Genomic DNA, 21,572 nt, shown 5'->3' on the forward strand with positions numbered 1-21,572 from the left:
TCTCCAATCAAACGGTGGTCAATCATAACTATTTTTATTTGGGTAGGTGCAAGTGTTGAAATTGAAGGGCTGTGATCTATCATAAGCATCTCCAATCAAAGCTGCGTGGTCAATCGAAGGGCTGTGATCAGCCGAGCCTATGAGTAGAACCGGGTTCTGAAGACCCGTATAATTCACGACTAAAACCCAGTTTTTCACGCTCTTTCACTTAATAGCAGCGTCCCCTGCATAAAGCAGTCGCCGTCCGCAAGCTCCTCCAGAGGATCGCTCCCTCGTCCACGCCCGCGACTACGACAACCGCACCTCAATCCTCCAACCGCCGTCGAACCAATTACCCCCAATTTCCCTCCAATTTCATTTTCAATTTCGTTGCTTTTGCATAATCAAAATATTAGTTTATGTTTTTTCCATTGGAAGATTGTATTTTGAATGTTTGTTTCGGTTGCAGGGTCCTCTTGAATCCGGACTGTATCTAGTCGGAACTCCGATCAGAAACCTTGAAGGTATCACTCTACTTTATTCATGTGCCCAAGACATTATTATGAGATTATTATAATTTGCGCGCATTGATCTCTTCTCAAGGTTGTTTGCTCCCACTGACATTATTATCACTTCAATTGCAGTATCTCCCACCTTCTAGTTGAAGGATGTAATGGTGTGCCAGTAGGTAATCATTACCTATTATTTCATTCTTAAATGTGGTCACACATTTCTAATCACCATGATTTACTAAGTATCCATTTAAATTTAGACATGGGTCGACACAATGTTATAAATATATGTCGGAATAAAACATTGGTTTTAGGTTTCTATCCACCTTTATGTCGTGTAACTATCACACACATGGTAGCTAACCTCTAAATTAAGTATTTATGATTGGATAAAATTCACCGCAATCATAGAACCCATAATAACAAGGATGTTCGGATTGGAATTCGTGCCTAGCTCTAGAACAATTTCTTCCCTAAAAGTCCTTTGCCTCTTATGTTTAATCATTTACTTATCATGGTTTGACTGGATATAATTCACATGAACCCTGTCACTTATAAGTGGAAGTGAAATTCCACTAAATGGTAATATAGTTGGTATTCGACATATATTAAATGAATTATTTAGAGATGATCTTTAACGAGTCAAAATAGTTTACTATAATGTTGATACAGAAATTATATCACAACGTAAGGGAAATAACTCGTTACCTATAAAGAGCCAAGTACTATCCAACATTACATTTAAAATGTTCAAAGTTCTTTTCGATAGCCAGCCAATTTTTTTCTTAACTTTTAGAACAAGTAGTGCAGTTGAGGCTTTCACTCATCGTATACCACGTAAAATGCAATTGTTACATGTATTAACTTCAATCTTTGGTGCAGGCAAAGCTACGTGTGGATGAAAGCATCCCTGTTATTCCTGTACCTGGGCCGTCCGCTAATGTGGTTGCTCTCTCTCTGCCTCTGGCCTCTTGGACCCTAGATCCCAGTGGGGAATAACCGTGCTCGTCAAGTTTTCAAGCATTGGAGGAGAAGATCACATGGATAGACGAAAGGCAATGAAAGTTTCAGGAGTTCGTGCATACAATGAGGCTAGCAACCGATTATTTATTTATTTATTTTTGTTAGTTTGGAATTTAAGTAGACATTTAATTTTGAGAAGAAAAAAAATTAGTACATATGTTAAGCAACAATCGTCTTAATGATTTTAGAATATTTGAATGAATTTCAATAAAATTTTAACAGTATGCTCCAATTTAGTTGGTTTCAAAATGAAGAAACTTGAAAGAATATAAAAAATACTACTATTGTTGAGGTTACTAGGGAGTAGAATACTCAGATCAGACATTTGGTTTACACCATGAGTCCATCATGAAACTTGAAAGAATATACTACTATTACTAACGTGTAGAATTCTCTTCCCTCCTAATTCAATCCCCTTTCTTCTTCCTTCTTCTCTTCTCACATTGTCTTTTGTCTTTCTATAAAACGGTTAAAACAAGATGTTAATTTGGCTTAGTCGTAACTGTTCAAAAAGGAAGGGAGAGAAGGGGAGGGAGATTAGAAGGGAAAAGAATCATACTCCAGCTACTTGGACACACAAATTGACACTTATGTTTGACACACACTTTAATATAAGAGAAATCTACATACAATGGTAGAGCTCACATGTACTAGAAATAAATAGGGTGTCAACAAGAATGTTAATATTGTGTGTCCGAATAGTTTTATTGTACTATCATATATATTAGAACAAACCTTATATCATGAGAAAACAAACAAACAAGAACAGAAAAAGTCATACTATTTGAATACACAAAATTAACACTCTTTAATATAGGTGCATACATACAATGGTAGGACCCACCTCTATAGTGTGTGTGGGTAAATTTTGTGCATCTAAATTGTTTTATTCAAACTCAAAATACATAATGAAAAGTACAATCTAGTCCCTAATCCTTCTTTTCATCCTAGCCATGCACACTGCCATCTTCACATAGAGCGAATCATGTACATTATTGAAGAACTGAAAATATGCGTACCTCCATGTCTTGTTAAGAACTAGAGAACCGAAAACTCCTCAAAATCCGACAATGAAACCTAGGGCTGCAAAAATATAAATCCAAAGAAGCTCATCTCGTTCATTGTCTGCATCTTGATTGATGTTATTCTTATTAGCTGCATTAATGTCTCTGCACTCATTTGGAAATGAACCGCCACAAAGTTGAAGGTTCCCTCAAATGCAGAAGCGTTGAAGCTCTGGAGTTGAGTGCCCATTAGTATTTGTCCTTTGAGATTATTATATGAGATATTTAATCCCTTCAAGAAATTAAGGCTCGTCATTGATGAGGGAATTTTCCCTGACAAATGATTCGTGGAGAGACCCAATAATTTCATCTTCCACTATAACGGCATATCATTTTTTCAGAATTATGAATCTAGCTACCACATTTTCAGAATAACGAATTGAACCATTAACATATTCCAAAGTTCATACAAAAACTGGTTCACATTAGTTTTTTTAAATTATTATTATTACAACAATAGGGTTTAAAACTATTACAACAATTTGGGGAATGAGAATTTCAAACCTAAAATGTATGGGTAGAAACTCAACATCCTATCCACTAAGATATTGGACCACATGTTGTTTCACATTGTTAGAATATGATTATGATAGTATGGTTTTCACAATATGTGTAATCATGTGTGAAGGTACACTATAAAATTGGTGTACTAATATACATATGATTGTAGTGAAATAAGTTAATAAACAAAATAATATAATTATTTATTTATTTAATTAATTAAAGAATATGAACAATTGTATTTCAACCTGAGAAGTTATAATTTCTCTTGAAGTACACAACTCCTTCAGAAAAGTTATATCCATCTTTATATATTTGTCAAATCCCTTTCTGTGAGATTCATTCAATAATATACTCACTCTCTATTCATATCCTTCCCACCAATTGTGAACTACCCAATTTTCTATCATTGGTATCAGGCCCTAGTTTTCATGAATCAAAACAAATTGCCCAGAGCCTAGTTTTCATGAATCAAAACAATTTGCCCAGTTTTCATCCGAGGACGTCTCGAACTACATCCGAGACTTCCTCTTCGTCAAGTTACGAATCCAACAACGTTCTTTCTAAGTTTCAACTTGAGAAAAAATCAGGGAAGAGGGCGTTGGTGACCAAGGAGAATATTGAACCGATTTTGATCAAAAGTTCGAAATCGTCATCTGAGAATTTTCCTATAGAATCCAAAACTCACAAAAATACCCAATCGTTCGAAATCCCATCCTACAACCCATTTGAACCTAGGCCTGAATTAACCCAACAATTCGAACTTTATTCCCCTACACCGTTTCATTCGACAGAGAACAAAATTCTTTCTGAAAATAAACCATTTTATCATACAAATTCATCCAACAATTATCAGAATTCAGAAAGTTTTTCCAGTCCCATTAGGCCCTCAGACAACCCATTTCAATCGGGGTTTCTGGCTGCAAAGATCAAACCTGCACAGAAAATTGAAGACTTGCAACGTCCTTTTAGAGCCATAATTTCATAACCTTTTTCTGCAATTTGGTCACAAAACCCAAAAGGCTTACCTGCAACATCGCGATTGATTTGTAGTCCTTCGCTGACTGCTGCAAATCGGAGACTGAACCCGCGATTTTCACGCCTTCCTCCACCGTGGACTCGCCACAGCAACCCACTGAACCATAGCAGGCAGCAGTGTGGTGGTGTTCTTCCCCCGTGGTCTCGTCCTCTTGCGGTAATACACAATACCGACGACACCGTTATCCGCCAAGGAAAATTGTCTCTGCCGTTCGAGATTATCCGCCAGGCTGCGGAACAAAAAATTTCCAGAGAAAGCAGACAGTGGAACCGGTTTTCTCTCAGAGGAATTGTTTTGAAAATACAGAAGAAGAAGATTGTTTAGAAAATAAAAAAGTTGAATTTATTTTGGGGGAGGCTTCACGTGGAGACTACACAAAAGTCAAAAGTTTTGGTGATATTTTTAAAAGGCATCACGTGGGGACGAAATCAAAGGCAACAGTTCTTTTGGTTCTTTGCACTCTGACAGTGTATGTGAAGAGGAAAACTGTTGGTGTCCATCACAAAGTCACAATCAAGAAAGGACCTCCTCCATTATTCAAGGTTCATTGGGTCTGGACAATATGGGATTAGAGGTAGGCTCATCTTCACGCGAGCCAAAATCAAAGAGCCACCTGCAAGCTTTTCCTACAACCTTGCTCCTTTAATTCAAACTCAGGTTCTATTAATTCCGTTTACCCTAATAATTTCATTTATAAAGTTGATTTGTGGAATACTTTGAATAATAGTCACAAAGATCAAAAGTGGAAACAAGGGTTTAATTTTCGGAATTCTAGAGTCATAGTGCTTAATTATTGGATCAACATAATACCCGTTATAGTTTTATATATCCTGATTTGGCACAAAGAGAAATTTCCACTGCAAGAAATTTAAGAGGGCCAAGACCACTGAGAATTGAAAAAGAATCTAGTAGTCGAGAAGAGACTGTTTTTGTGCATGAAAATAGAGGAAGAATTGATCACACATTGCCAAGTAGACAAGTAAGAATTCCACGAGCCTTCCATTGACGTGATCGCCAGAACAAGTACTCGTCTTTCACTGATTGGACAAAGTCTCTGTAAGTGTGTGCAGTATCTGCTGCTAAGAATAAATAAGTTTCTATTTTTATTTTATTTTGTTTTTAATTTTTAATTTATCAAGAACATTTAGTATTTGTGGCTTGTAATAATTAAAAGTATACTAGTAGTATTTGTATTTGTATTTGTATTTAAGTTTGCATTAAGTATTGTGTTTGTTTTGTAATTTTCTGAGCTATGGCAACTAAATCTTCCAAATCTGAAGTTTTTAAAATAAAGAGGTTGAATAACATTAATTATTGAATATGGAAGAAAATGATCACTTATCTTTTAACCCATAACAAGACTTTGTACACTATCGAAGACGAGAGACCCCTGGGCCCTCTCGAGTTTATAATAAATGGGTGGAAGATAATGAGTTGGCTAAGGCTACAATTCTCAATTACATGGAAGATAAATTAATACATCTCTATGAAGAATATGATTCAGCCAAAGAAATCATGGATGTACTTGAAAAGAAGTATGGCCCTAAATCTCAAATGTACATTCAATTATTGCTCAAGAAATACAATGGGACAAAAATGGAGGAAACTGATTCTATGGTCGATCATATTACTAAAATGGAAGTAATGGCAAAAGACTTAGCCAATGCTGGCCATCCAGTTTCTGATAAAATGCAAGTTAGTGTTCTTCTTGGTAGCCTCCCAAATTTTTGGAAAAATGTAGTTACTTCCATGACTTATGGTCAAGTTGAATTAACGATGGATACATTGCCTGCAATGTTGGCTATTGAAGAAGTTTGTAAAAATTATAGGAAAAAAGAAATTGGACATGGCAGAGCCAACCTCCTCATAGCAGAAGATTCTCAGAAAAACAAGCAACACATGCACAAGCGGCATAGTAGTAACAAGCGCCCGAACTTCAAAAAGTTTGGACACCGCAAGCAGAACAAGTTTAAAGGAAAGGAGAGTGCATGTTACAATTGTGGAGAGACTGGTCATTATAGGTATAAGTGCCCAAAACGACGCAAGAACAACAAAAATCCTAAAGAACTTATTTTGACTGTCTCAGAAGCACTCATTGTTGAAGATCAAGGATAATGGTGGATAGACTCAGGAGCAACTCGTCATGTATGCAAAGACAAAAGTTGCTTCATCAATTTCAAGGAGAAAGTACTAGGAGAACATCGTCTCTACATGGGCAATAATACTTATGTCGATGTTTTGGGTGAAGGAGATTGCAAAATTAACAATAGTAAATCTACTATTGTGCTTAAAATGTTCTGTTTGCACTAAATATAAGGAGGAATCTTGTCTCTGTCTCTATCCTAGAAAAGAAAGGTTTTGAGATAAGGTTCATGAATGGTGCTGTCACTATTGGGAAAAAGGGTTATATTTATGTAAAGGGAATAAGATTCCATGATATGTACTCAGTTTGTATTAATAAAAGTATTTCTTTCGCGTATGTCTTTGTCTCAACTGTTCAAAATTTGTCATATTTATGGCATTTACGTTTAGGTGACATAAATAAAAATAAAATGATACGCATGAGTAAAAATTGAATGTTGCCTCAAGTAAATGCACATGATTTTGATACATGTGAATCATGTCTTAAAGGAAAAATGACTAGAAAATCATTTCTCAGCATTGGACTTCTACAAATTTACTTGAGATAGTGCATACAGATTTATGTGGACCAATGAGAACTAAAACTCATAGAGCAATGCAATATTTTGTGACTTTCATCGATGATTATTCCCGTTATGGACATGTCTACTTCTTACAGCATAAAAATGAAGCCTTAGACAAATTTAAAGAGTTTAAAGCAGAAGTAGATAACCAATTAGGAAGATCCATAAAGACCCTTAATAGTGATAGAAGTGGATAATTTGAAGCCTTTGATGATTTCTGCAAAGAGAATAGTATAAGGTATAATTATACTATACCTTATACACTGCAACAAAATGGTATCGCAGAAAGAAGAAATCGAACTCTAATGGATATAATGCTATCTATGATGTCTTATGCTGACTTACCTCTATATTTTTGGGGTGAAGCTTTGGCTACTACAACATATATATTGAATAAAGTTCATACAAAGGCAAAGCCATTGACTCCATATGAATTATGGCATGAGCGAAAACCTGATTTATCAAACTTAAAAGTTTGGGGTTGTAAAGCGCATGTCCTCGTTCCAAAGCCATTAAGAAATAAATTACAAGCAAAAACTTTGGAATGTAAATTCATCAGATATCCTGATAATAGTAATGAATATAGGTTTTATCATCTTGAGAAAGGATTGATCGAAAGTAGATATGCTACTTTTATTGAAACTATTGATTTGATTAAGGGAGTTTTAATGAAAAGCCCACGATATTGTACACTTTAACGAAAAACCACATTTTTACACTAAAAAGTCAATCATGGTACTATTCACTTTACTCTTTATTTTGTCCTTATTATTAAAACTCAAAGTTTTCAAACCATTTTCATTAGTTCTCCTTTTGATTAATCCAATACAAGAATTGGAATCTTTGGGAGAAGAAAATTCTCCGGATGATCAAGATTTCCATCTTGATTTAGACTTGTCTCATGACCATGCCGATGATCAAGATTTCCATCTTGATTTAGACTTGTCTCATGACCATGCCATTGACAATGATCAAGTGGGAGACGTAAATATGGGTGATCATAACAATGTCGATCATGACACACACAAGGAAGATGATCATGATATTATCATGGAAGATATAAGTAGTGGGAGAAATGATCAAATCAGTGGGAGTAAAAGAAAAAGGGAACCATCTAGAAGATTGAAAGATCACTTTGTTTTCAATCTTGATGAGGAAGATCATTTAATGGGAGATCCAGACCCAAGGAATTATAAAGAAGCAATGGATAGTTTTGAGTCTAAACAATGGCAACAAGCAATGAAAGAAGAACTAGATTCCATAAAGAAAAATGAAGTTTGGGAATTGGTTGATCTACCTAATGGAAGAAAGCCCATCGGTTGTAAGTGGGTACTTCGTAAGAAGTACAAATCAGATGGTACATTGGATGAGTTTAAGGCTCGACTTGTAGCTAAGGGTTATACTCAAAAACCCGGTATAGATTTTGTGGACACTTACTCTCCAGTTGCGAAGTTTACATCCATTCGCATTCTTATGGCAATTGTTGCTAGAATGGATTTAGAACTCCATCAGTTAGATGTCAAAACAACATTCTTAAACGGAGATTTGAATGAAGACATCTATATGATTCAACCCAAAGGATATCATGTCAAAGGACATGAAAACAAAGTCTATACATTAAGACAGTCGTTGTACGACCTTAAACAATCATCAAGACAATGGTATTTATAGTTCCACCAAGCCATTATGGAAATGGGCTACAAAATAAATTCATTGGATCATTATGTTTACTCTTGGAAGTGCCAAGATAATTTATATAAATTCATTGGATCATTATGTTTACTCTTGGAAGTGCCAAGATAATTTATATATGTTGTCACTATATGTAGATGACATCTTACTTGCAGGTAACTCTATGGATATGATTGAAAAGACTAAGTCATATCTGGGATCCAAATTTGAAATGAAAGATATGGGAGAAACATCTTATGTTCAAGGAATTAAAATTACTAAGGATAGAGATGCCAAAACACTCTATTTGGATCAACAAAATTATCTGGATAAAATATTTAAAAGATTTAATATGCAAGATTGCAAGCCAGTTAGTACACCTGTTTGTAAAGGAATGATGCTTTCCAAAAATATGTGTCCGATACAAAAGCAAGACATCATTGATATGCAAAATGTTCCGTATGCCCAAGCAGTTGGAAGTTTGATGTATGCTATGACCATCACAAGACCTAACATATGTCATGCAATTGGATTGGTAAGTAGATATCAATCCAACCTCGGAAATCAACATTGGATGACAGTAAAGAGAATTATTAGATATCTAAAAGGCACCCAAGGTATGAAACTTTGTTTCAGATTAAATGATCTGGATTTAGTTTGTTATTGCGATGCAGATTTTGCAGGTGACTTGGATGATAGAAAGTCAACAAGTGGTATCATTGTCTTGTTTGGTGGAACGGCTGTTTCTTGGTTAAGTAAGAAACAAGGCTGTGTTGCAAAGTTTACCATGGAAGCAGAATATATATCTTGTAGCACAGCGGTAAGTACTGCAGTATGGGCTAAACGATTTATTGATAGTTTAAATATAGGTATACCTAAGGAGCACGTCAATGTGCTTTGTGATAATAAGTTCGCCATCTTTCTAATAAAGAGTGGAGCAAATAGTTCCAAAGGAAAACACTTTGATATTAAATATCACTATATACAAGATATAGTGAAGAAAGGAAAGGTAAAGGTAAAGGTCGACTACATACCCTTCGAAGAGATGGTGGCCGATCCGATGACCAAGGGATTGTCTTTAGCAAAATTCAGAGAGCATGTGGCTACAATGGGTTTGCAAAACATCTAGATGTGTTGTAGTGTGAGACGTGTAGCAGGCATTGTTGTATGGTTTTAGTGACGCCTAAAACATGGACAAGTGCGACTCTATCTGGTTCTTTAGTACTTGGTCGGTTTAAGATAGAGGGCACTAGCGAGGTAACCAGGTTATAATAAATTGTCTTGAAAGTAAAATCCATAATAAGCTTCAAGAAATAATTTATATAACACTGTGGCGTATAGTGCGGGGCTAAGTCATCATTTGTAACCGGGTATGGATTGTTTTTCCTAGTTACTTGGATATGATGTCATTTTACTAAAGAGTAAAATGTTATCAGATTAAGTGGTATGGTGCGCACCAGGTAAAGAAGCCACATATCTGATGTTACATCCAATTTGTTTATGAGTAATACTCTTGAGAAACAAATTAGAATAGGAAACCATTTATGTCATCATAAGCAAGTGGGAGATGTTGGAATATGATTATGATAACATGGTTTTCACAATATGTGTAATCATGTGTGAAGGTACACCATAACATTGGTGTACTAATATACATATGATTTTAGTGAACTAAGTTAATTAATTAATAAAGGAAATAATATAATTATTTATTTATTTAATTAATTAAAGGATATGAACAGTTGTATTTCAACATGAGAAGTTATAACTTCTCTTGAAGAACACAACTCCTCCAGAAAGGTTACTTACCAAACAAGAAGTTGAATTATAATTTTGTTGAAATTAGAAACAAGTTTAATTTGTATAGTTTCGTTTTTTTGGTCACCAGTTGACCATAGATTTACGACCACTCATGCTTATACCAAAGACTGAAATTAAAACATTAAAAGCACATTCATTTGTTCTCCTCTTCAGAGCATTGCTCAAAGCGTGTCGGATGCTTTTACTGATCTAGTAAAGGTGACGATATCACATATACCTATTGCAAATGCACCTGCAAAGATAGACATACTTAACATACGCCATAACACCGCCTTGGAAGGCCGAACGGTTACTTCCATCTCTATATATTTGTCAAATCCCTTTCTGTTAGATTCATCCAATAATATACTCACTCTCTGTTCATATCCTTCACACCATATTGTGATCGATAGTCTAAACTGACAATTTGGTTGACACACTCTTTAATATAGGCAAGACTCATATACGATGATAGAGCTCACATCTATTAGAAAGTGTGTCAACAAGTATGTTAATTTTATGTCCGATTAGTTTTATTGTACTATTACATGTATTGGAACAAACCTTATATATATATATATATATATATATATATATATGTGTGTGTGTGTGTATATATATATATCGGAACAAACGTTATATCATAATGTAAACAAACAAATAAAAATTGAAAGAGTCATACTATTTGGATACACAAAATTAACACACCTGCTGCACTCTCTTTAATATAGATGTGGTCCACATACAGTAGTAGGGCTCTCTCTATTAGAGAATGTGTCAACAAGTGTTAGTATCTTGTATATAAATACTTGTGTGTAATCTTATTAAGTAATGAAAATACAGTTTTCAATATCTTCCTCCCTCTTACCATGATCCTTCATCCCTCCTTTCCCTCGTATACTTTCCTTTATCTCAGGCACCAAAAAGAAAAAATGAAGAGCTAAAAGAGAAATGGTTATCCATTTGACCCAAGTTAAATAAGTCTTGGCACAACAACTAAGTCGAGTTTAATACATGTAATAAATAAATAAATGATTAAACCCATCACACATTCTACTTATCCAACTTTTTTCTGATCAGCCATTTCAACTTATCCAATCCACAATTCAACCAAATAATTAGTCAAAATTATAAGAAATTAGACCATGGCCGGAGAGGGAAAGAAACATGATTTATGCTCTATAATCAAGTACGCAAAAGAGGGATATGTTCGTAGTACCTGAAGCGAGGAGTGAGAGGAAAGGAGATAAGGGTCCTGTGGCAAGAGAGCTTGCTGCTTGTCAGAGGAAGAGGATGGGAGAGAGTAAAAGCCACAGCTGCTCTTCTTACAAATGACACTGCTACGAAACTGGTGGCAGCCATGGACGCCCTGCACACTGCACAAGCCGAGTGTGTTTGGTTTGATAGGGGTTTAGGGGATTTTTTTTTGCACTGTTGCACGGACCGAGTGGAAGTTTAGGGGTTTCATTTGTGGGGTGGGGGGTGTGTGGGGGGAATTTGCGGGGTTTGTTCATGGCATTTGATTCAAATTAGATACATAATACGTATGAAACGACTCCAATCACGTGAAGGGTGATATTGGTATCGAAATCAACTTCATATTAACATTACGTGAATTGATACAAAAAATTAATGTCATATTACGATATTTACCAAAGTATTCATGATTTCGGTTTGGATGCCTGAAATCTGAAATTATACTTGAAATCTGAAATAAAATTACGAAAAATGATTACTACTCTATTTGGATGAGGAAATTTAAAATTACTAAGGAATTTTAAAATGATGGAAAGTGAAATGATGAAATATTATTTTCTAGAATTTGTAAATTTTATTGTTTGGTTAACCTAAAAGAACAATGAAATTTTAATACGAAATCTAATTTTTAAACTCTCACTCATAGAAATTTGGAATAACACATATTTACACGGAATTCAAACTTGGAAATTGGAAGTCCCAAATTTGAAGTTTTTTTTTTCTTTCACGTGGAAATTATTCTAGATTTATATGATTATGAATCCAAACAACGGAATTGGTGCATGTCAATTTATAAATTCTAATTTTTATCAAAATTTCAAGTTTATTTCCCTTTTCCAAACAATGTAACTTCCTACAATTGTACATAAGCATTACAAAGACTTGGAAGGTGTCACTTACAAATCTTTTGTACATCCCCTTGTAATGCTCATTTGATGCATTTTAATTCCTCTTATTTAATTTTTTTGATCTGCTTTTTTCTTCATTATGCCTAAATCCCTTGGAATTTGGAGGTTCATTACCTAAACATACTTTAAAGAAACTACTACAAGAAGATTAGTAAATCAAATACAAGTGAATCTTTTGTCATGACCAATTGAAACAAGTTTATCTACTACTATACAGTTAAATCCATATAAATTAATATAGCCTAAGGACTAAGGAAATGAATTAATTTAGCTGAAATAATATATTTAGTTTCTCGTTTTACAAACTAACAATTCTATATATGTTTTTGTTTAATTAATTAAAATTCATGAATCTACTTATTTTTTTCAAAAATAGATTGTACATTGTTCAAATGTACTACATTATTCTATTTTATAAACATTTAACCAAGCGAAAAAAATCTATTTAAATTAACAAAAGTCACTGTAACACATCACATCATAGATACAACAATGGCATCTTATCTCAAAGGTGTAAATAAATCAACAATGACGGATGTAATGCGTAAAACATTGTGCGAGTACAACAAACATAATCCAGGTAGCACTAAAAAACATAAGGACGATGGACTATGGTCAAATAAATAACACTATGTATCTACAAATTATTAATTTATATATTATGTGGGATCTATATGAATTTTTTATAATGTATCTTCTTATAAATTTAGTGAATTATTAATTTACCATGTTATCTCCAAGTCGAGACCGGTCAAAAATATAATTTTAATGAAGTATTAATTTATTAGGTGTGAGATTATCGAAGTTCTATTGTATTTACTTCCCAAGACATGAAAATTTCCTTCAACCTCAATACATTGTAGTCAAAAGTAGTGGTAAAATCATGCCATATTTTAACCAATAACTTCATCTTCCAAGCTTGTTGGAAGAAAGAAGGTGTTGTTGCTGACATTGAAGCTAGTCAAATTCCTAGAGACAATTAGATGAAGGGATATACGCAGAAAAGGTGTTGCTGATATTGAAGCTAGTCAAATTCCAAGCTTGTTAGAAGAAAGAAGATGGAATTGCACCATGGAAGTGATTGCTTGACAAATCTACTGTTCGAATATTTTTGGGTGGTAGAGAAAACGGTATCTCTCCAGAAAGAAGGTTATAACTCAAATCAAGGATCTCAAGGTGATTCAAGGACGAGAAGAATTTGGTTTCAAGTGCGCCATAAAGTGAATTGTGGGAAAGGTTCAAGTGGGTGAGATGTGCGAGATTTGCAAGTGATAAGACAAACATATCTCCTTTGAGCCCTTTGGAGGGTAATAGCAAATGAGTGACCAAACCCTCTTGATTACAAGTGATGCCGTTCCAAAGGCAACAATCAACATAACTACTCCAATTTAAAGAAGGAAAAGATAGAGCGCGGGCGAAGGCCAGGAGAGAGGTACATTTAGTTTGGTTGCTTGCACGAATATTTGTTGTAGAGATAATGCAAGCGAAAAAGAAGATGAAGAGGAAGCCATGAGCCATTTTTTACTTAGATATTGCTTACAATAACATGTCTACATATATATGTATATAGAAGAGCAACCTCTCCCATTTCTAACTCCAATTCCAATCCCACTACCACCTCCCAACCTCTTCCATAATCATTTGATTGAGAATCCAATTCCACTTGCACTTCTAACTCCAATTCCAATCCCACTACCACTACCACTAACTCTCTAACCTCTTCGATAATCATTTCATTGAGAATCCAATTCCATTTCAACTCTTGTAAATTGCAGGTTTAATATCAATTTATTTTGTTGGTTCCATTTTAATATTATTTAGTGGCGTATACGACATGCATGAAAACAAAAGATACAAGTACGATTATAAATGAAGGCATGAAAATTGCAGTCACCCGTTCAAAGTGAAAGTAGAAGATAAGTTACTCAATAAAAAAAAAACAAAAATCATCACTTTCAATCTTAAGCACCAAATGAGTGTAAAAAAAATATTATCGTATTGCAAACTGAGAAATTGGCAAACAACCAAGACCGCACATTAATGTACATTTTCCAAACCCTTCAATATGTCAAATAGAGATTTCCAAACTCCTTAATACGTTGAAGAGAGATTTGCTTGTAAGATTCATTTCTTCCATTCCCAACTACCTAACCAAGCCATAGAAAGCAAGTGCAGCTCCTCCCGAGGCAAGGCATAAAATTCCACACAATCGTATAAAAGCAATGAAGGATGGTTATTAAACAAGAATAAGAAGAGGAAGAAGACATGAGCATTTTTTTATCTTAGATATTGCTTACAGAAATAATATATATGTATGTATGTATGTATGTATGTATATAGCAATAAGCGAAGACCTCAGTTGGTCAAGATGGGGCCAAACTGAGAGAACTAACAAACAACCATGACCGCACGTTTGTCTACATTTTTTCAAACCCTTCAACACGTCAAAGAGAGATTTCCACACACTTCAATACGTCAAAGAGAGATTTCCAAACCCTTCATTACGCCAAAGAGAGATTTCAAAACCCCTCAATATGCCAAAGAGATATTTCCAAACACTTCAACAACTAAACAACCTTAGTTTTAATTGATTTTTTGCAAATGCGATCTTTATAGATTGATTTATAATATGAACGGCTCTAATCATAAATACGAAGTTATATAAATTGGCAACGAACAATTTTGAGTAGGAAATCCTATTCATACTTTGAGTAACAAAGTATTGTTCATTTTGTTAGGAGAGTGATAGTGTTAGTGGATTAGATACTTAGTTGGTAGGGGGAATAGGAATCGGTGGAGAAATCCGCACCAAAGTGCATAGGCATGATTATTTGCTGTCATTGCAGTAAAGCACCATCAGCATGATGGATTGTTAGTACTCAAACAAGATTTCCCGAAACGAAATATGATGATCCAATGATCCTGAAGGATTGTAGATGACATTAAAACTCAGGATTGCTTGAAAAATAACAAAATCAGGATATTCTCTAAAATAACATCCATAAAAAAGGGACAAAGTTTAATATTTGAAATCACATTGAAATGGTTAGACTGTAGTAAAAGGTTTATGAGCTGCATGCCATCACCCTGCAGTATTCTTGAATGTATATAACAAATGAAATGATGTGCTATAATATTAGTAAGTATCGTCTGATATCTAGGAATGGGTTAGATTGTTTAACTCTCATTTTATCTGTTAGGAGTAATGAAGGACTACAAGCTCATCAAAGGTGTAAAGCACCAGATTAGGACTTTGTATATGTTAGTTAAGGAGGTGCTGAGTCAGCACATATAGTTAGATTTGGTATTTATGTATAAATACTCATGTACAACCAATTACACATGAATGAAATACAGTTACACAATTATCTCTCTCTACATTCTTTCTCTCTCTAAAAGCTTAGGTTTCTTCTCCACTAAGATAACATTTTCTACATTATTGACGTATGTCAAAGGAAAAAGAAAAAAAATGTGTTCAACATGAAGGTATAAGATGAATTTCTTATTAAGGAAACTCATCACTTTCAATTCTCCAAAAATTGTATGACTTAAGGGGATAAGTTTCTTTCATGCATAATCTCCTTCTAATCCCCTAAAAATAAAAATCATTCACCTTTGTCTTCAATTGAGCTTGAATCTTATCCAATCAATCTAATGAATCTTAAATACCAGACAAGCCTGAAAGATAATATCGCATTGCGAAGTGAGCAAATTGGAAAAAAAAAAAATGTGTTCAAACCCGTCGAAGGGAGTTTGCGTCAAAGAGAAATTTCCACTAGTCAAAGTAAACCATGTTTTTCTTTTCTCTTCACTTTTAAATTGATATTGAATCGAATTTCGCAAATGCAGGGTTCTGCGGGTGTTAAAATCAGCTCATGCAATACTTTCCGAAGACAACCGGCATTCGGGGAAGTTGATCCACCATTAACAGTATAAAAAATCCCATTGTAAGTGATTGGGAAGGTGAAATCATGGGGCTCCATCTCTTAAGGGATGCTGGGATGGATACAAGGGATCAGTGATCCTGGTACGGAATTGGTGAGGGTCTTCTCCCCACTATTTTTTTCTTAACTTTTAGAACAAGTAGTGCAGTTGAGGCTTTCCCTCATCGTATACTACGTAAAATGCAATTGTTGCGTGTATTAATTTCAATCTTTTGTGCAGGCAAAGCGAAGTGTGGATGAAAGCATCCCTGTTATTCGTGTACCTGGGCCGTCCGCTTATGTGGCTGCTCTCTCTGCCTCTGGCCTCTTGGACCCTAGATCCCTGTGGGGAATAACCGTGATCATATATATAGACAAGAAGCAATGAAAGTTTGAGGAGTTCGTGCATACAATGAGGCTAGCATCATTTTTTATTTATTTATTTTTTTTGTTAGTTTGGAATTTAAGTGACATTTCTTTTGAGAAAAAAAAAAAATATTAGTAGATATGTTAAGCAACAATCGTCTTAATGATTTTAGAATATTTGAACGAATTTCAATAAAATTTTAACAGTATGTTTCAATTTAGTTGGTTTCAAAATGAAGAATTACTAAAAATTTCAAAATTGAAATCCGACATTTTGTATATTTCCAAGGCTTATATAAAAATTGCTTCACAATGTTAATTATTGTCATTTTATGAACATTGTTAATTGTTCATAAAAAATAAAAAATAAATAAAAAAACTCAGATCTGAAATTTGTTTGTTTGTTTGTTTTTTTTTTTTTTTTTTTTTTTAATTAAAAAAAAGGGAACAACTGGTGGCATGCCACCTTTATTCATCCCTTCCGGGGGACCGTGAAGACTCACAGAGACATTTCAGCCTCACCCTGGCCACAAGTCTGGCTTCCACACAAATAGCAGGTTTCGAACCCAAGACCTCCAGTTTTTAATTTAAAGGAAGCCTTTCAATTCGTCATTTACCATTGGGCCACCACCATGACAAAACTTGAAAGAATATAATACTATTGTTGAGGTTACTAGGAGTAGAATTCTCTTCCCTCCTTATTCAATCTCTTTTCCTCTCCTCCTCTCACATTGTCTTACGTCTTTCTATAAAAAAAAAGTTAACACAAGATGTTAACACGTCGTAGTCGTAACCGTTCAAATAGAAGATGAGAGAAGCGGAGGGAGATTAGAAGAAGAAAGAACCTTACTTCAGCTACCTGGACACAAAAATTGACATTTTTGTAGACACACACTTTAATATAAGAGAAACCCAAATACAATGGTAAAGCTCACATGCACCAGAAGTAAAAACTAAAAAGTGTGTCAACAAGAATGTTAATATCGTGTGTCCAAACAATTTTATTGTGCTATCATATATATTAGAACAAACCTTACATAAGGATAAAACAAACGATCAGAAATAGAAAAAGTCATACTACTTGAATACACGAAATTAACACTCTTTAATACAGGTGTGTTCCCCATATAATGATAGGGTTCACCTCTACTAGACAGTGTGTCAACAAATGGGTAAATTTTGTGTATCCAAATTGTTTTATTTAAACTTGAAATACATAATGAAAAGTACAATCTAGTCCCCAATCCTATCCAGGAATCGAAAATACGCGTACCTCCATATCTTGTTAAGAGCAAAAGAACCACAAACTCCCCCAAAATCCAACAATGAAACCTAGGGCTACAAAAATATAAAACCAGGGAAGCTCATCACATTCAGTATCCGCATCTTGGTCGACATTATTCTTATTATCCGCATCAATGTCTTTGCACTCATTTGGAAGTGGAGCGCCACAAAGTTGAAGGTTCCCCTCAAATGCAGAAGCGTCAAAGCTCTGGAGCTGCGTGCCTGTTGGTATTTTTCCTTTCAGATTATTGTACGAGACATCAAATTCTTTCAAGAAATTAAGGCTCGTTATTGACAAGGGAAGTTCTCCGAACAAATGATTTGTGGAGAGGTTCAAAAGCTCTAAATACTTTAGTTTAGATATTTGATCTGGAATTTCGCCAGAGAAGTTGTTGCCGTTAAGATGCAACTCACGAAGAAGCTGCAATTGGCCGATCTCAATAGGTATAACACCACCTATGTTATTGGCTGCTAGGTTTATCATTCCTTGATAAAAAGGCAATCTACGCGGCCAAAAACTTGGATTTTCCTTTGAGCGGCCAAGGAGGGGAAGTTCAAATTCATAATTGTCTAGTCGAGATGCATTCGTCATTAACATTGGTAATCTACAAAGTTGTTTTTGAAATTCACCTGAAATCTGATTGTGTGACAAATCCACAACAAAGAGTTTTGGAAGAGTCCCTAACCAACTTGGAATTAACCCTGTGATTTGATTAAAAGCCAGAAACAACATGCTTAGATTCTTTAGGTTTGATAACCATCCAGGTATATGACCAGTGAGGCTACAGTTAGCCAAACTCAACATACGAAGATTCTGGAATCCGTGAAAATCAACCATGTCATCATCAGTTGGCATTGCCTCAGAGTCAAACGAACTGGTAAGAAGGAGTACATGAAGACTTTTGCAACGAATTAATATCTTCATTGCCCCTGTGACATTGGTCAATCGTAGATAAGCAAGCGAGAGGAAGGACAAAGATTTCAATGAAAGAATCTCAGGTTGTATTTGTCCTTCTAGATAAGGATTATTACTCAAACGAATTACTTTTAGGGACCTGCATGAGTAAAGGTTCATTAGCAAACTACCAGTGAAGTTATTCCTAATTAGGTCAAGTTTACTAAGGTGCCTGAGTTTGGAGAAATTAGGCGTGGTGAGGTCCCCATCCAAGTAGTTAAATCCCAAATGTATATCTACGAGCTTTGTGCAATTCATCAAAGATTGAGGCAAATTACCTTCTAAACTGTTGAAATCAAGAGCCATGTATTTCAACTTGGAGAGCTTCCCAAAATTGAGAGGGATTGTACCACTCAAATAATTAAAGTAAAGGTCAAGGATTGTGAGGTGGGTGAGGTTGGCAATTCTTGCACTAATGGCTCCATTTAGTGAATTGAGAGGTAATGCAAGTTCCTCAAGTTTGGTAGCGTTGTAGATATCTTCTGGAAGTGATCCTGACAAATTATTGTGCCCAGCACGAAGAATTTGCAGTTTGGAACACCCCCCGAGCCCACCAGAAATGTTTCCACTAAATTCATTGGAGGAAAAATCCAATACTCTTATGGAAGAAGAGGATCGGAGATAAATAGATGAAGGGATGTATCCAGAAAATGTGTTGTTGCTGACATTGAAACTAGTCAAATTCCAAGCTTGTTGGAAGAATGAAGTTGAAATTGCACCATGGAAGTGATTGCTTGACAAATCTATTGTCTGGATATTTTTGGGTGGTAAAGAAAACGGCATCTCTCCAGAAAGAAGGTTATAGCTCAAATCAAGGATCTCGAGGTGATTCAAGGACAAGAAGAATTTAGTTTCAAGTGCACCATAAAGTGAATTGTGGGAAAGATTCAAGTGGGTGAGATGTGTGAGATTTGATAGTGATGAAACATACATACCTCCTTTGAGCCCATTGGAGGGTAAAAGCAAATGGGTTACCCGACCATCCTGATTACAAGTGATGCCTTTCCAATGGCAACAATCAATAGAACTACTCCAATTTACGAGAGGGGAAGATAGGGTAAGGGCAAAGGCCATGAGGGAGGTGCATTCAGTTTGGTTGCTTGCATGAATATTTGTTGTAGATATAATAAAAGAGAATAAGAAGACGAGGAGGAAGCCATGAACCATTTTTATAAACTTAGATACTTCTTACAGTAGCAGGTCTGCAAATATCATATATATATATATATATATATATAGGAGCAACCATAGGTATGCAGCTTTGTATAATTTGTGTGTGTGTGTGTGTGTGAGCACAAAAGATAATATTTCATTGCAACCAACCATGACCACACATATTAATGTACATTTTCCAAACCCTTCAATACGTCAGAGAGATTTTCCATAGTGAAAAGGACCTTGCTATTTTCAGAACAGCAACTTGTATCTTCCATTCCAAGCTACCAAAAAGCCATAGAAAACAAGCGGAGCTCCTCCCGAATCAAGGCATAAAATTCCACATAATCATATAAAAGCAATGAAGGATGGTTATTAAACAAAAAGGATATCCCATTAGGGTTCTAACAGAGGAATGCAACAGGTAAAATAGGGAGTGTAAAAATCAATCACTCCCCAAAACGAAATGGTTATCCAACCGTCCCAAAGGATCGCAGATCACATTAAAACTCGGGATTGCTTGAAAAATAACAGAACTAGGATATTCTCTAAGATAACATCGAAGAAAATGGGGCAAAGTTGAAAAATTGAAATCACATAAAGAAAACCAAGTATGAAGTTCTTCTTCTCCATTGAAATGGGTTAGATTGCAGTAAAAAGTTTATGAGCTGCACGCCATCCCCCTGCAGTATTCTTGAATATAAAACAAATGAATTGATGTTGTACAATATTAATAAGTAGCTGAGGGCTCGTCTTCTATCTAGGAATGAGTTAGATTGCATAAATCCACTATATCAAGAAAAAAATGAAATTATGATAAATGTGAGGGTAAAAGATGAATTTCTTATTAAGAAAACTCATCACTTTCAATTCCCAAAATTTTGTATGACTAGAAGAGACAAGTTTCTTTTATCTTAATTAAGAAAACTCATCCCATTCTGATCCCCTAAAAATAAAAAGTCATTCGCCTCCATCTTCAATTGGGCTTGAATGTTATCCAATCAATCTAATGAATCTTAATAACCAAACAAGCCTAAAAGGATATTATCGTACTGCAAACCGAACAAATTGGCAAAAAACTATAGCCACACATTAATGTACATTTTCCAAACCCCGCAATGTGTCGAAGAATGATCGCGTCAAAGAGAAATTTCCACAGTTCCACTTGTGAAAGCAAATTTAAAAGGACCTTATTGTTTTTAGAGTAAAGAACATTTTGCAACCTTGTGTTTTATGGCTATGTACAATTTAGTCTATGTTTTAAAAAGGAATGGTTATAGGAACTACAAAAATTTCATTTTGCACTTCAACCTTTTTGTAATTTGAGAAAGAAAAATACAGTCGTAATGAGTGCAAAAGTACATCCCCGGTCGACCGGAAGAGTAAAGTTGTGTTCTTGGTCCTTTCCCCGGCCCATTTCCTTCAAATTG

At 35.0% G+C, this 21,572-nt stretch overlaps 1 long non-coding RNA gene and 1 pseudogene across 1 annotated transcript; both read right to left on the minus strand.

Annotated features, from left to right (window-relative positions):
* Window positions 1-1,485: 1,485 nt before the first annotated feature.
* On the minus strand, window positions 1,486-20,082 carry LOC137743279 (receptor-like protein 2; annotated as a pseudogene).
* LOC137743281 (uncharacterized) lies at window positions 3,718-4,427 on the minus strand. Its single transcript, XR_011069448.1, has 2 exons — window positions 4,108-4,427; window positions 3,718-4,014 (listed from the first exon to the last, which is right to left on the minus strand). It is a non-coding gene; the product is annotated as an uncharacterized lncRNA (long non-coding RNA).
* Window positions 20,083-21,572: the final 1,490 nt, after the last annotated feature.

Source organism: Pyrus communis, chromosome 8, assembly GCF_963583255.1.
Source record: "Pyrus communis chromosome 8, drPyrComm1.1, whole genome shotgun sequence".
NCBI lineage: Eukaryota > Viridiplantae > Streptophyta > Magnoliopsida > Rosales > Rosaceae > Pyrus > Pyrus communis.